This window comes from Adiantum capillus-veneris, chromosome 24 (assembly GCF_014529385.1).
Source record: "Adiantum capillus-veneris isolate H3 chromosome 24, ASM1452938v2, whole genome shotgun sequence".
Lineage (NCBI taxonomy): Eukaryota > Viridiplantae > Streptophyta > Polypodiopsida > Polypodiales > Pteridaceae > Adiantum > Adiantum capillus-veneris.
The window spans coordinates 35,727,086-35,743,425 of NC_140954.1; positions in this window are offsets into that span (position 1 = coordinate 35,727,086).

Sequence of the window (16,340 nt, forward strand, 5' to 3'; positions counted from 1 at the left end):
CCTAAAGACCGCGTTCCGTATAACGTTTGGTCTTTATGAATATCTAGTCATGCCTTTTTGGCTTGACTAATACACCAGCCATGTTCAATTGTTTAATGGAGAAAATATTTAGACCCTACTGCAAATTCATTGGAGTGTTCTTTGATGATATCATTATCTACTCCAAGTCCTTGGAGGAACACAAGCAACATCTCGAGGTGATTTTTCAAGCTTTGAGAGAACAAGCTTTTTATCAATTAAAAAGAAGAGCAAATTTTTCCTTCAAGAGATTCAATACTTAGGTTATATTATCTCTCAAGATGGTATCTATATGGATCCATCAAAGTTGGAGGTATTAAAAGCATGGCCCAATCCAAGGAATCTACATGAGCTAAGAAGCTTTATTGGTATGTGTGCATACTATAGACGCTTCATAGCAAAATTATCTCAAATAGCAGGACCATTACATGACTTAACAAAGAATAACATTAAGTACTCATGGACTGCTAAGGATAAAAATTCTTTTGATAATCTCAAAGACAAAAAGCTTACCTTCCAACCAGTCCTCATGCTCTTGGATCTCTCAAAGCCATTTGAGATCCAATGTGATGCTTGTGGTGATTGCCTTGGAGCAGTCTTGCTTCAAGAAGGTCATGACATAGCATATGAGAGTCGAAAGCTCAATGCCATTGAACGAGTCTTGAGCACATACGAAAAAGCGATTTAAGATTTCCTACATGCCCTAGACACTTGGAACCACTATTTATTGGGGACTCCATTTATCTTGCAAACGGACCACCAAAGTCTCAAGTACTTCGTGACGCAAACCAAGATTTCCAATAAACAAATGAGGTGGGCCAATTTTCTTTTGCAATTTTATTTTCATTTTGCTCACATTGCTGGTAAGCATAATCAAGTGGCGGATGCACTTTCACGACAATGACCAAGAGTTAATGCGGTGTCTATAGCAACTCACAATGATCTATCTTTTATGATAGATGAGTATGCTACTGACCTCGACTTTAAAAACATAATGTCAGTCCTTGCATTGGGGAAGAAATAAGAATCGTTAACCTTGCAGGATGGTTATCTTCTCCATGCAAATAGGCTATGTGTTACCCACTCCCTTTGTGAGAAAGTCATGTATGAATCCCATGCTCCTCCCTATGCGGGGCTAGAGGCATTCAACCTACTCTTCAAAAAGTAGAGATGTACTTCTATTGGCCTACCATGTAAGTAGACATACAAGAGTATTTTTCAAAATGTGTGGTATGTCAAAAGACCAAGTATGATAGTGTTGGAATGAGGGTTGCGGAGAAACGCACACAACTTGAAGAAGATGAAGGAAGCTCAAGGCACACAATAGAGAGTGTATTACTTAGTGTGCAATGGAAAGATAGATAGCCCTAGAGAGATGGGCGTATATATCATGCACGGGGAAAAAACCTCCTAAAGAGGGAAAAAATACGCCGGGGGTCCTAGTGTGTTTACACACATCACTACCACATGTATATGGTAACAAATCCCCCCTGGAGTGATGTGGTGAATGAGAGCTGGCACATGAGTAAAGGCAAGTTCCATGTCCTGAAGACATGATCAATCTACAAAGGGGAGTAAGCCCAAATCTTTGCGGATATCTTTGAGCTTCTCACGAGACAATGCCTTTGTGAAAAGATTTGCAAGGTTGTCCCGTGTTGGGACATAAGCCAAGTTGATCTCTCTTGCTGAGAGCCTCTCCCTGACATAGTGGTAATTCACCTCAATGTGCTTTGTGCGAGCATGAAAAATTGGGTTCCTCGCAATTGCCAATGCACTCAGACTGTAAGTGTAGATATTGTTGGCAGTGTCCTATCCAACATCCAAATCAGCCATAAGGCGTCTGAGCCATACACACTCAATCGTAGCTATGAAGACTGCCCTGTACTTAACCTCACAACTAGAAGTGGCCACAGTAGGTTTCTTCTTGCTCAACCATCATATACATGAACTGCCAAGCATGAAACAAAAACCACTTGTGGACACTCACGTGTCAAAACAACCAGCCCAATCTCAGTACCGAAAAATCATGTAAGTCTAGTGGCAATGATCCCCCCTTGGGATAAAACAAGCCCAGATTTAAAGTGCCACTAAGGTAGCCTTCTAATGCTTAAACCCTGGGCTATGCATAAATTTGCTGACCTGTGAGACTGCAAATTGAATATCCCGCCTTGTGTTGCATACATAAATGAGGCATCCAACAGCAACTTGATAAAGAGTGACATCTATAGGATGACGAGTATCATGAAGACTCAATTTCAAACATGTTTCCATGGGAGTGTCAATAGGTTTGAATCTTCAAGTCCAAACTTACATAGCAATGTCTCTATGTAACTTTTCTGACACAAGGCAATACCACCATCACAATGCTTAAATTGTATACCCAAGTAATGATGCAACAATCCCAAATCTCTCATCTTGAAAGTAGCATTCAAATCAGCCTTGAATTCAGCAATATGTCTCTCATTTGGTCTAGTGATCAACAAATCATGTACATAACAAAACACAATGAGAAGTACATCACCCTCGCACTTTACATACAACGTGCTTTTTGTTGGACTGTTACGAAAGCCTTGTTTGACCAAATGAGTGTCAACTTTTTCATACCAAGCACGAGGATATTGCTTCAACCCATACAAAGCCTTTTTACATCTACACACTTTGTCCTCTTGTCCTTTCTTGACAAAACCGCGAGGCTGTGTTACATAATTTTCCTCAAATATGTCACCATTCAAGAAAGCAGTAACAATGTCTGATACATCCCAACCAAAATGAGTTTCCAATGCACATAGAAAATGCACAATATGTCATACGACAGTGGGAGCAAAAGTCTCTTCATAATCTATGCCTTTTTGCCGTGCATAACCCTTTGCAACAAGTTGAGCCTTATGGCGATCGATCTCACCATACGGCTTGCGTTTCAACTTGTAAACCCACTTCGTACTAATGGTCTTTTTTCCAAGAGGCAAATCACATAAAGTCCACGTGTCATTTTCTATAACTGCATCATATTTTGATTTCATGGTAGCCATCCAGTTTTTTGAATTCTGTGCTTCATCAAACGACAGAGATTTCTCAACATCATGTAAGCTAGACACAACCAAAGGATAACAATTTGATGCATAAGATACATGGCAAGAGCCTGAACGAGTACGACTAGACAAAGGTGCATCCAATTTACTATCACGCAATGTATGCACCAACCATTTTGGAATACATCTAGCCTGCTCATTTTTAGCCCTTTCCTCATCAAGTACATCATGTACATCTGCATCAATAATAGGATAATCTATAACATTTTTGAAAACCCCCATAGGTTGTACATTTGCCTCATTGGAGTTTACATTCAAACTTCCACCACTGAAAAGAGGCAACAAAGTGTCATAAATGTCATGTGAGCTTACATTACTGTCTCTAGTGCATGACACAAGGGCTGAATAGAATCTTCCACAAACACTACATCCCGTGAAACCAGAATACGCTTTGTCTGCGGATGATACAACTTGTAACCTTTCCTTTCAACACTATAACCAACAAAAATACATTTGACAGCCTTATCATCCAATTTTTTGCGTTGTGTTTGTGGCACCAAAGCATATGCCAAATAGCCAAAAACACGCATGTGCTCAATAGAAGGCTTTCTATCATGCCATGCTTCATATGGAGTTATAATATTTTGTAGGACACCTATTAAGTACATAAGTGGCACACATGATGGCCTCAAGCCAAAAAGAATGCGGCAAAGCTTGACTTTTGATCATATATCATGCCATTTTTGTAAGTGACTTGTTTTTCCTCTCAACAACACCATTTTGTTGAGGCGTATAAGGCACTATATATTGGTGTTTTATCCCACAACTAGCCAGAAATGCATTATAGCCATGAGACATATACTCCCCCCCTTGATCGAAACGGAGGGTGCCCAGAGTACATTTTGACACATTTTCATCCATAGCCAGAAATTGTTTGAAGCACATAATAACTTTGTACTTCACTTTAAGCGGAAATACCCATGCATGCCTGGAGTAATCATCAATGAAAGTCACGAAGTAAAGGTAATTTCCCAAGGATGGAGTTTGCATGGGCCCACAAACATCACTATGCACAAGTTTCAACTTGCATGTGGACCTAACTGAACCATCCTTTGGAAACTTTGAACGCTGAATCTTACCCAAAATACAGCCTCCACAAAAATGTTTGACAGGTGCTTCAAGAGGCAGCAAAGAAGCAACCATATCAGACTTTTGCAAACGCAGCAAACTGGTAAAATTCAGATAACCAAAACGTGCATGCCAAAGTTTTGCATTTGAAATAGCCCTTGAATCTCCAACTGCTTCTGCAAAATTTTGTCCACACTTGTCATACAAAGTGAGCTTATACAGCCCACGGCACAAAAGCCCAGATTGCAACTGAGATCATGAACTGTACATCTGTCATCCACAAATTTGACTACAAGTCCAAGTCTAGCAAGTGCACATACAGACAAAAGATTCTTCTTGATCCCAGGTACATAATGTGCATTAACAAGTGTGAAAGAACTCCCATTTTCCGCAGTAAGCACAATCTTTCTAACTCCTTGAACCGAATAAGAGGCATTGTTAGCACAAGTAACTGAATTCCCATGAGGGACAGACTCGAGAGAGGTGAACAATTCACGATGTGAGGTAATGTGCTTTGTAGCACCACTATCGAAACACCACACATGTGAATCTGTAGCAATTGGCATGCATGCATCATGGGCAGCAGGATTGTAAGTGCACTCTGCACAAAAAGTCCATTCTGCATCAACATCAGCATCACAATCTCCTTTCATAGAAGACTCAACAATGGCTACATTTGTAAAGGAACCAGCATTTGCAATCGAACCGCCCTCTTTCTTTTTAGCCTCTTTGGCCTTCAACTTCGGACACTGCTTGATCAAAGTGATCATTAGCTTTACAATAATGGCAATGCATCTCCTTTTTTCCCTTAACTTAGGACTCAACAATGGCTCCATTTGTAGTGGAACCAGCATTTGCAGTGGAACCACCGTTTTTCTTCTAAGCCTCTTTGGCCTTCAACTTAGGACAGTGCTTGATCAAGTGATCATTAGCTTTACAATAATGGCAATGCATCTTCTTTCTGCCCTTATCACCAGAATTGCCAGACAAAGTACTATCAGCAGAAGCATTGGGAACAGAAGTTTTGCCACTCACAGTAGAACCATAAGAAGTGGTTGTATTGTTGTTACCACCCTTTCTTTGAGAGACAATAAAAGCCTGTTCAACTACACGTTGTCTAGTCCTGTTTTTTCTAGAAAGTGACTCTTGCAACAACAATGTGCAGAATGCATCAAACTTGATAACTTCAGGATTTCCTTGGGTCATAAGTCTCCAAGTACTAACAAAAGTCTGGTAAGAATATGGTAAGGCATCAAGAACAGTCTGCACAAGGGAACTGTTTGAAATGACTTCACCTCTAGAAATAAGTTGCTCATTGATATCCTTGACACCATCAAGGAAAGTGTCCATATCATCTTCCTCATGCATAATCTTCGACTCCAGCTCTTTATGCAGTAAAGAAATTTTAGTCTCATTGCGACTTGCATAAAGACCGGCCAAAATATCTGAAGCTTGTTTTGCAGATTTTGTTGAATAAATGTGAGGACGATGGTGCACTTCACAGACAATGCAATCAATGCATGAACCTGCACATCCTTTACATCCCAACAAGATTGTTCTGCCGTAGGCAAAACAACTCTAATAGTAGCAATCCTTGCAGCAAGACCTGCCACTTCCTCAACATCACCTACTTTCTTAGAACCAGGACGTACATCAATGCCCTGCACAATATTCCAGATGCCCTTTGACACAAGGACATGTTGCATCATTTAAGCCCACATATGGTAATTGTCCCCATCCAATCTGTCCTCGGCAGCATCAAACATCTTGAACACATCTGTGTTGTTGTCAGCCATGGTAAATGTTGCACCTGATCTGAAAAACTGCCCAAAAGGAGGAGAAATGAAGTGGGAACAACACGTGTTATATAGAACAAACCGTAGAAGAATGTAAGGAACCTATTATGCAAAAAACGATAGTCACAAAAATTTTGCACAAAATGACGAAATAGCCTGTGCAGTACTACCTGTAGTAGAAATGGAGGCCGAAATGAGCTCGAATCATAAATCTGAGAAAACTGAACTCTACGAGCACATCCAAAATATTTGTTGACCTACAAATACTCACCAAACCTCACTAAAATCGAAGAAAGTGAGCAGGCGTGTGCTGGAGAAGCTGGCGACGACTAAGCCCGAGAGGACACAACCTTCTCTGATACCAATTGTTGGAATTAGGGTTGCAGAGAAATGCACACATCTTGAAGAAGATGAAGGAAGCTCAAGGCACACAATACAGAGTGTATTACTTAGTGTGCAATGGAAAGATAGATAGCCCTAGAGTGATGGGCGTATATATTATGCACGGGGGAAAAACCTCCTAAAGAGGGAAAAATGCCCCGGCGGTCCTAGTGTGTTCACACACATCACTGCCACATGTATATGGTAGCAGATAGATGAAAGCAACCTGGATTACTCCAGCAATTGGCGATCTCTAATTGACCATGGGAGTTCCATGAATTTTATCTTTGGATTACCCAAGTCTATCCATGGGAATATGGGGAATATGGACAATAGTCAACAGGTTTAGCAAGCAAGCACACTTTATTCCTGTCAAAAAGACTATTAAGGCACACCACATGGCAACTCTCTTCATATCTCAAATTTTCAAACACCATGGATTTCCAACATCCATCGTGTCAGATAGAGATCTTAGAATGAGTAATTTTTGGAAAGGTTTCTTTGAAAATCTAGATTAAAGATTGAATTTCTCCTTGGCCTATCATCCACAAACGGATGGCCAAAGTGAGATAGCGAATGTCACGATTCTCGATCTACTAAAGACTTATGTTACAGAAGTAGATTAATGCTCACAATGGGAAAGGTACTTACCCCTTGTAGTAATACAAGAAAGGCACCTTTTGAGATCATTGATAGAAGACCAAAAAGTCCTTTGCTACTTAAAGTACATGGGAAGCTCCAATGAGTATAGCCATGACCTACAAGAATCTTTCCAAAAGATTAAGGAGGCTATATCCATATCTCAACAAAGGCAAAAAGCTATTGCTGATAAGCACAAAAGGGCCTTAATGTTCAAAGAAAATGATTGGGTCTTACTCAAGTTTCCCAAAGCTCGATTAAGGCAAACAACGGGAAAAAATCCTATGGGCCATCAAAAATATTATGCTAAACTAGCAAAAAGATATTATGGTCATTTTCAAATATTGAATCCAATCAATGGCATAGCTTATCAACTCAATTTTCCTAACCATTGTCTCATACATAATGCTTTTCATGTGAGCCTACTTAAGCCTACAAAGGAGATCCACCAAAAGAACCAATTATTGAAGACCCTCCAGAAATCAAACACCAAGAAGAAGTTCTACAACCTATCCTTCGGGTTGAAGACAAGGTACTACGACATGCTAAGATTATCCGATGGTATCTTACTAAGTTTAAAATTATCCTTTTGAAGATTCTAGATGGATGCAAGGAATACAGCTTAAGGATAGTATGAACTTTTTCCATGCTTACAATGCTACATTAGAGTAAGCAAATGTACATGTTCCTTTTGCATGGCCAATGTTTTTGTCTTATAAGACTAATTCTCTTTTTCTTGTGCATGCTTAGAATCATGTTTGTGTTGACGACGTCTCTCAAACACCAAGTAGAAATTGTCACTCTACTTTGGATCTATGATATGGACTAAAGAGCAGACATGTTTGGGGTAGCTAAGTCTCCCAAGCCCCAAATGGATTAGTCATCCATCTTGGAATGATGTCTTAGGGTAAAAAGGGATCCTTCACCCGCTAAGAAACATCGACTAATGACTAAGGCTTTATCTCTTCTACCTCATAGTCGAGGACAACTATGATTTCAAGAGAGAGGTAATGTCATAAAATATAATATCTAACCAAGCCAAATAGTTTTCTCATATTAAACTGATCTTTTAATGTGGGAGAATAAACAAGAACAAGGGTTAGAATATAGACATGTGCTTATGGATCTACCTCAACACGGGGCCAAGGTTAAAGGGGTCCAAATAAGAGATGGTATGTCAAAGAGCAAGGCTAGCTATTGGAGTTGAACTACCTTAGGGTTAGCTTCATTAAAGACCTAAAGGTTAGTGTTGAAATTCCTTTGACCATAGGCAAGCTAGGGTTGTGCTTGAGGTGATGGGAATTTGGCCCAAGCTTGAGGTGCTTGTCGTGCTTGCTCACTAAGGTGCTTGAGTTTCTTAATGACTAAAATGCTAAGGTGCTCCATGACTAAGGTGCTTAAGGGGTTCAAGGTGGTCCCAGATCCCTACTCAAGGGGGGGCGAGCCCTCATTGTAGGAGCATGAGAGATAACACACACACCCTCACACAAGGCAAGCTTGGTCTAAAGAAGCAACAAGGACACTTGTCAAGTTCCTCTCCATGTTGCCCTCATGGTGTGCCTAAAGCCTATTGGTTGGCCTCTCAAGGGGTCCAATGATAATTTAGATAATCTAATTAATTGTTTATGTATTTATCAAGTCCTCTCTCTCAAAGGATAAAGGGGGACACTTGTCCCAAGGCTAGCATGGTTTCTTGATATGCACTTTGCATGTGATTGTCTAGGCTTGAAGGCATCCAATCAAATTCTCTCATGAGCTACAAGGGGGGGTCCACCAAGAAGCTAGGGGCTAGGTTGGGGGGTATACGAGATGCACACACACACACACACACACACTCATTGTGTCAAGTGAAAAGTGCAAGAGCTCCATATTCTTCTCCAAGCTTGTTGAGAAGTTGAGAGCCTACACCAACACTCTTGGCTATGGAATACAAATCCAACCAAAAGCCATGCTTCAATGCTTAAGCTTGCCATCTTCTCCATCTTCATTACTATGCTATTATGTATGCTAAGCAAGAAGAGTGATGATAAGTGAGGAACTATTTCTTTCTCCTATGGATGTTTCTTCTTCCTCTTCCCTACCCTCATTCCCCGCTAGCTCTCTCCACCTTTGAAGGTGTTTGAAGCCTTGGGACTAAGGCTGGGGATAGTTAATGCTTTTACCAAGGATTATGTTATGCTTGTGATGCATGAAGTTTCCCATCTTCATTGCATCACCTAGGTCACAAGGAGCACAAATATTATATTGTACCCAGTCTCTCTTTATGGGAGAATCTATAATGCAAAAGCCTATTGGAGGGGGACCGACTCCACATAAATCCGGTCCTCAATTGTTGTCATGTTCTCTAATTCTCTCTCTTGCAAAAGTATTGTTCATGCTAAGTAAATTAAATATATGGTTATGTTGCTACTGCTAATTAAGTTCACCCTCTATGTTCTCAAAGTAGTCTCATGAAAATGCTCACTCTAATTCTCTTAATTTCGCTATTCTCAAAGTTCATAGGCCATTTTCATTACAAATATCTTGGTAATTTTCCCTATTTTTACTACTCAATATGTGTGTGATGCACTCTCCCTCGTTGACTAATAATCCTTCATGATGCTTGAATTATTAGAGTTTATCCTTGTATTGGATTCCTTGGAATCCTTTCTCCTTCCCACTTGATGGCCCCCATGTGCGTGGCCTCTTACTTTTACTATATTCATCTCCTTTAACAGGCTAGTGGAGTGCTCTGGCTAGGTGGGAGCTATACCTTGTAAATCTTAGCCTTGACTTGAGTGCCTCCCCTTACATACTACCATCTTGATTGGATGGTGCCTTGATATCTTCTCTCTTCCCACTTAGATTTCCCATATGGGGGCCTCTTACTTAAGCTCTTTCCAAGTTGTCTAGCTCCCTAGAGGAGTGCTCTATTATGGTGGGACCTTTCCATTCTGTTTCATACACCTAAACTTATTGAACTTTGGAAAGACAATTATTATTGAATCCCTTGGTCCCTCTCTTCCCTATGTAGACAAGGTTCTTAACTTCTCTCCCTTTGTGATGTGATGGGATGATAGTTGAACCTACTAGGCAATGAGAGAAGGTGTTGCTAGCTCATACCAATTTCCAAAGTCTATATAAAGATGGTGGATCTTTATCCCTCACTTAGCCTTTGGATTTGTTGCTACATGTGTCTTTCAAGTTAGAGAGTGTGAAAGTGAGAGGAAGAGTCCTATGAGGTGGGCCCTTCTTGTTGATTTCTAGAAATTGTGGGCATTCCCATTTCAACATACGGAGATTATTTGTTTCATTCTCCTAAAATTTTGATATTTACCTTGATGTAATTTTTGATATTGATTGTGGTAGTACTCTGAAATGGTCTTGGTGCTATGTTTTTAGCTTAATCAAGGGGAAATTGTTTGGCTCCATTAATTGTGCTTATGGCTGGGAAACTTTACCTCACTGAATGGATCTGAATAGTATGTATCTTAGATCTCTTCCCTTGTAAGACTTGGTCTTGTTGTTCAATTTATTGATTGCAAATGTATCGTTCATGATCTCAATTAGTATTTGTTTTGTATCAATGCCACAAGAGTGGCTTGGGCCATTAAAGTGGCTCATGCAAGAGTAACAGTTTATGGAGCTATTGGAGTCTTTGGATTCACCTTTGACTTCAAATGCCCCCCCCCCCCCCCCCCCCCCCCCCCCCCCCCCCAAAAAAAAAAAAAAAACATAGCAATCTTTGCACAAAACCGCAATTTATTGCTCAACATAAACAAGTATGGATTCTCATAATTAGTCTTTATCCAAGTATGATAGGTTTCTCTTAGTGATGGTTAGCTAAGGGTTGATGCACGATCTTCTGCACGGAGTGTTCAAGGGTCTGCTGCCGCACAAGGGCAAGGTTGGCTATGTGTTGGGGATGATTCTTCAAAGATCCTCCTAGGAAGCAGTTTGCGTAGTGGATCAGCCTTATTTTCCTCCCCCCCAACCCACCTTTGTACTTTGTTTCATGGCGGTTCCTAGCATGGATGCCATGGTGCTACCAATAGAGGAGAACATCCAAAAATTCTCAGAGATACTGACAACAAGAAAGTTGTTGATGCATGAAGGCATCATGCTGATGGACAAAGTTGAGCAAATACCAATTGCATCAAATGCTGTCAGTATGAGAGGTGAAACAACGACTAAAGGACCAACCCAGGTGGGTAATGAAGAAGGCTTGGTTTAGATGACTCGCCCAAAAAAAGATGATGTGTCAACCAAAACACTAAAGGGTACAATTTCAAAGTAAAGACTCTCAGGACTGGGGAGCCTCAAGGAACCATTTGTACAAACACCAACAAGTTGGCTACTGGCTCTTGTTCTCTCAGACCAGGTATCTCTTTTGCGAGCATTCTGAAGGTTCCTAATCCTATGGTTAGCAAAAAAGCCACAATTGGTGAGGGATCTAGTGATGAAGTCCATAAGAAACTAAAGAATGTAAAGTATCACCTCAAACACAAACTGAAAGAATTCAACAGTCATATGGAGATACTTGAAGATAGGCTGGCAAATTGAGCTTACAGTGCTTTCAAGAAGTCTCTTCCGCAGCAGGTGGAGGTTGAGGAGGCCATCACCGTGGAAAAAAGCAGCTAGCTGTAACATTCAATGGCCTAGTAACTTGTGTGTAGCGGAAAATAGCATGAACATAGTGAGCATTTCATTAGAATAGGTTCCTAATGAGCATAACAAGATTTCTTGGGTGGAGAGAGAAACAAAAAGCATAACATCTAGTTAGATAGCATGAACAATACTTCAAAAGAGAGAGAAATTAAGCTATTGACAACAATACTTCAAAAGAGAGAAATTAAGCTATTGACAACAATTGAGGACCGGATTTCATGGAGCCAATCCCCCCTCCAAAAGGCTTTGTATTATGGTTTCTCCCATCAAGAGAGACATTTTACAATACAATTCTTTGTGTTCCTTCAATACTAGCTAGTGCAATGAAGATGGAAGCTTCAAGCACTAAGCAAAACACTTATAAAACACAACATCAATTCCCTCGCGGTCTTAGACCTCACATACCTTCGAAGATGGTGAGAGCTAGCGGGCTACGAGAGTAGATTGAGAGGAAGAAGGAGTAGTCTTATGAGAAAGATGTACATCTCCTCACATAATCACTCATATTAGCATAGCATAGCTTAGTAATTAGCATGGTAGAGGAGATAAGCATGCATTGAAGCTTGGATCTTGGTTGGATTTTCATCACAGAGCCAAGAGTTGTTGGTGTAGGCCTTCCTTCTCACAAGCTTGGAGTAGGTGATAAGCTTTCCATTAAAGCTAGATAAGTAAAGAGAGAGTCTTCTTGCTTCACACATGCGTTCGTGTGAGTCTGTGTGCAATACTACCCTTGAAAATTCAGCCCCGTCTCTCTCTTGGTCGACCCCTCTTGCTATTTGCTCATGCTATCACCCCATTGGACCTCTCCAACCTTTGCCAATAGGATTTGAGGAGCATAAATGATAGCCTTCTGACATGTGTCCCCCTTTCCCCTTTTGTGAGATCTTTAGATATTAGTTATTATGACATTATCTCTTTCTTAAAATCATAATCGTCCTTGACTATGGGGTAGAGAAGATAAAGCCTATTCATTGGTCCTTTTTCTAGCGCGTAGAGGATCCCTATGTTACCCTACGACATTGTTCCAGGATGGATGACTAATCCATTTGGCGCGTGAGAGCCTTAGCTACCACAAGCATGTCTGCACATTGGTCCTATCAATCTTCCATGTTAGAGTGACAAACTCTACTTGGTGTTTGGGAGACGTCATCTCCACAAACTTGATCTAAGCATGCATACTACTTCATTTTTGTGCACAATAAAGAAAAAGAGAGTTTTGTAAGACAAAAACTTTGTTCATTTTAAACATTTGTATGTTTGCTTACTCTAGGGAAGCATTGTACGCATTGACAAGGTTTAGGTTATCCTTTAGTTGTATGCCTTGCATCCATCTAGCATCTTCAAAAGGATAACTCTTAAACTTAATAAGATATTGTCGGATAGTCTTACTACCTCTTAGTACCGTGTCTTCATGTCAAAGAATGGACTTGGGTTGCAGCACCTCTGCTTGGTCCTTGATCTCCGATGGGTCTTCAATAGTTGATTCTTGAGGTGGCCCTCGTTTGTAAGGCTTTAGTAGGCTCACGTGGAAAGCATTATGTATGAGCCAATGGCTAGGCAACTTGAGTTGATAGTCCATCTCATTGATTGGCCTAAGAATTTGGAAGGGACCATAGTACCTTTTTGCTAACTTAGCATAGTACTTTTGGTGTCCCGTAGGATTCTTGCCCATCGTGTGCCTTAATCGAGCCTTGGGAAATTTGAGTAAGACCCAATAATTTTCTTTAAAGGCTTGGTCTCTTCTGTGCTTGTCAACAGTAGCCTTTTGCCTTTGCTGTGAGATAGAGATAGCATCCTTAATCTTTTGGAAAGATTTTTGTAGGTCTCAATTATACTCATCTGCAGTGAAGATCTTCCCATGTACCTTAAGTAGCAGGGGACTTTTTTATCTTCCCTCAGTTCCCTGAAAAGGTGATTTTCTCGTGGAAGTATGTACACTGCTATCGTAGGCATACTCCACTAAGGGTAAGTACTTCTCCCATTGGGATCTTTGATCTACTTCTCTTACGTATGCTTTTAGTAGATCGAGAATGGTTAGGTTAGCTATTTCAATTTGGCCATCCGTTTGCAGGTGATAGGCCGAAGAGAAATTTAGCCTTGTTCCTAAATTCTCAAAGAGACCCTTCCAAAAATTACTGGTCATTCTAGGATTTCTATCCAACACTATGGACATTGGCAAGCCATGGTACTTGAAGATTTGTGAAATGAAGAGGGTTGCCATTTGACGGGCTTTGATAGTCTTTTTGACAGGTATAAAATGAGCTTGTTTACTGAACCTGTCTACTATCGTCCATATTCCCATATTCCCATGGATACACTTAGGTAATCTAAAGATAAAATCCATGGATATGCTTGCCCATGGTGAATTAGGGATTGGCAAAGGTTGAAGCAATCCAGGTTGCTTCCCTTTATCAAACTTTGTCTTTTGGCATACCACACGGAAACAGAGCACTTGATTAACTTATTGAAAGCTCTTTGGCATACCACACGGAAATAGAGCTCTTTATTACCAATGTAACATTTAATGGCCTAGTAACTTGTGTGTAGCAAAAAATAGCATGAACATAGTGAGCATTTCATTAGAATAGGTTCCTAATGAACATAACAAGAGTGCTTGGGTGCAAAGGGCAACAAAAAGCATAACACCTAGTGAGATAGCATGAACAATACTTCAAAACAGAGAGAAATTAAGCTATTGACAACAGTTGAGGACCGGATTTTCATGGAGCCGGTCCCCCATCCAAAAGGCTTTGTATTATGGTTTCTCCCATCAAGAGAGACATTTTACTATACAATTCTTTGTGTTCCTTCACTAGCTAGTGCAATGAAGATGGAAGCTTCAAGCACTAAGCAAAACACTTATAAAACACAACATCAATTCCCTCACGATTTTAGACCCAAGACCTCACATACCTTTGAAGATGGTGAGAGCTAGCGGGGTATGAGAGTAGATTGAGAGGAAGAAGGAGTAGTCTTACAAGAAATATGTACATCTCCTTACATAATCACTCATATTAGCATAGCATAGCTTAGTAATTTGCATGGTAGAGGAGGTGAGCATGCATTGAAGCTTGGCTCTTGGTTGGATTTGCATCACAAAGCCAAGAGTTGTTGGTGTAGGCCTTCCTTCTCACAATCTTGGAGTAGGTGATAAGCTTTCCATTAAAGCTTGAGAAGGACAGAGAGAGTCTTCTTGCTTCACACATGAGTTTGTGTGAGTTTGTGTGAGTGTGTGTGCAATAATGCCCTTGAAAATTAAGCCCCCTCTCTCTCTCTCGGTTGATCCCTCTTGCTATTTGCTCATGCTATCACCCCATTGGACCTCTCCAGGCTTAGCCAATAGGATTTAAGGAGCATAAGTGATAGCCTTCTGACATGTGTCCCCCTTTCCCTTTTTGTGAGAGCTTTAGGTAATTAATTAATGAAGCTAAACTCTCATTGGACCCCTTTGTCTCCTGGCCAATAGGAATCAGGCAAGCCATTAGGCTGCTGAATGCTCATTGGACCCCTTAGGAGACTGTCCAATAGTCTTCTAGATAGCTTAATTCTTATAGGTTCTTTTATTAAGTGTTTATAAATTAATTAAACTAGATTTACTCTAGCCTAATTCTCATTGGTCCACCTCCATGGCCATCCAATAGGATTTGAGTACACCTTGTGGGCCTCTGGCCTGGGGAGCTGACATGTGTCCCTCATTCCCTTTGTGTAAAGGAGGCTTGTGAGTGTGTGTGTGTGTGTGTGTGTGTGTGTGTGTGTGTGTGTGTGTGTGTGTGTGTGTGTGTGTGTGTGTGTGTGTGTGTGTGTGTGTGTGTGTGTGTGTGTGTGTGTGTGTGCGTGCGTGCGTGTGTGTGTGTGTGTGTGTGTTTCTTTCTCATCCCCTACTTGCAAGGCTCGCCCCCTCCTTTGTAGGAGTTGTGAAGACTTTTGGTACACACACAAAGCATCCAATATTCCTAAGCTTCTGACCTTTGGACGCAACCTTTGAATTTTGGAATCTTAGCATTTTGGAAGTCTTAATGGGCTGAACCTTAGGGTCTTTAAATCCCATTGTTGCACATTTATCTTTTGCAAATCGCCCCCCCTTTGGATCCCTATTTTTCCTCCTTTGGATCCCTACTATGGCCGGTCTGCCAGCTTAACCAATATTCTAGGCTTTTCTCCCCTTGCACTTCCCCATATTAAATGATTAGTTTAACATGATAAAATCATTTAGGAGAATTAGATATTATTAATTATGACACTAGCCATGCAAGCAAAGCTTACGCTGGTGTTTGGATTTAGTGGATTTAGGTCGTAAACCACCTAGTTTAATTGTGTCGGTGGTGCAAATCCCAGGACTGAAGAGGGCCAAAAGGGTGAAGGTAGTGGAAAGGGATTCCAGGTTACCTGAGACTTCAAAATCTTGGAAAGAGAGAAGCTCCGCTCCACCTCCTGCCAAGCCAAAAGGGGCGACGTCTATTGTCCGGCTTCACAATCCCTTTGCAGTGTTACAAGAAAAAAAAGCGCCTGATTTGGATCCCTCGGAAACTTCATGGTAATCGTGAATGGGAAAGGTCCAAGGGAGGAGGACACCGAGAAAGAGGACACAATAAGAGTATCTCAAGAGGTGGAGGAGTTCGTTCCCTATCTCAGTAATGGAGGAGCTGATTATCCAATCATGGAATGTTAAGGGGCTCAAGACCCAGAAGAAGAGCTCCCTCTT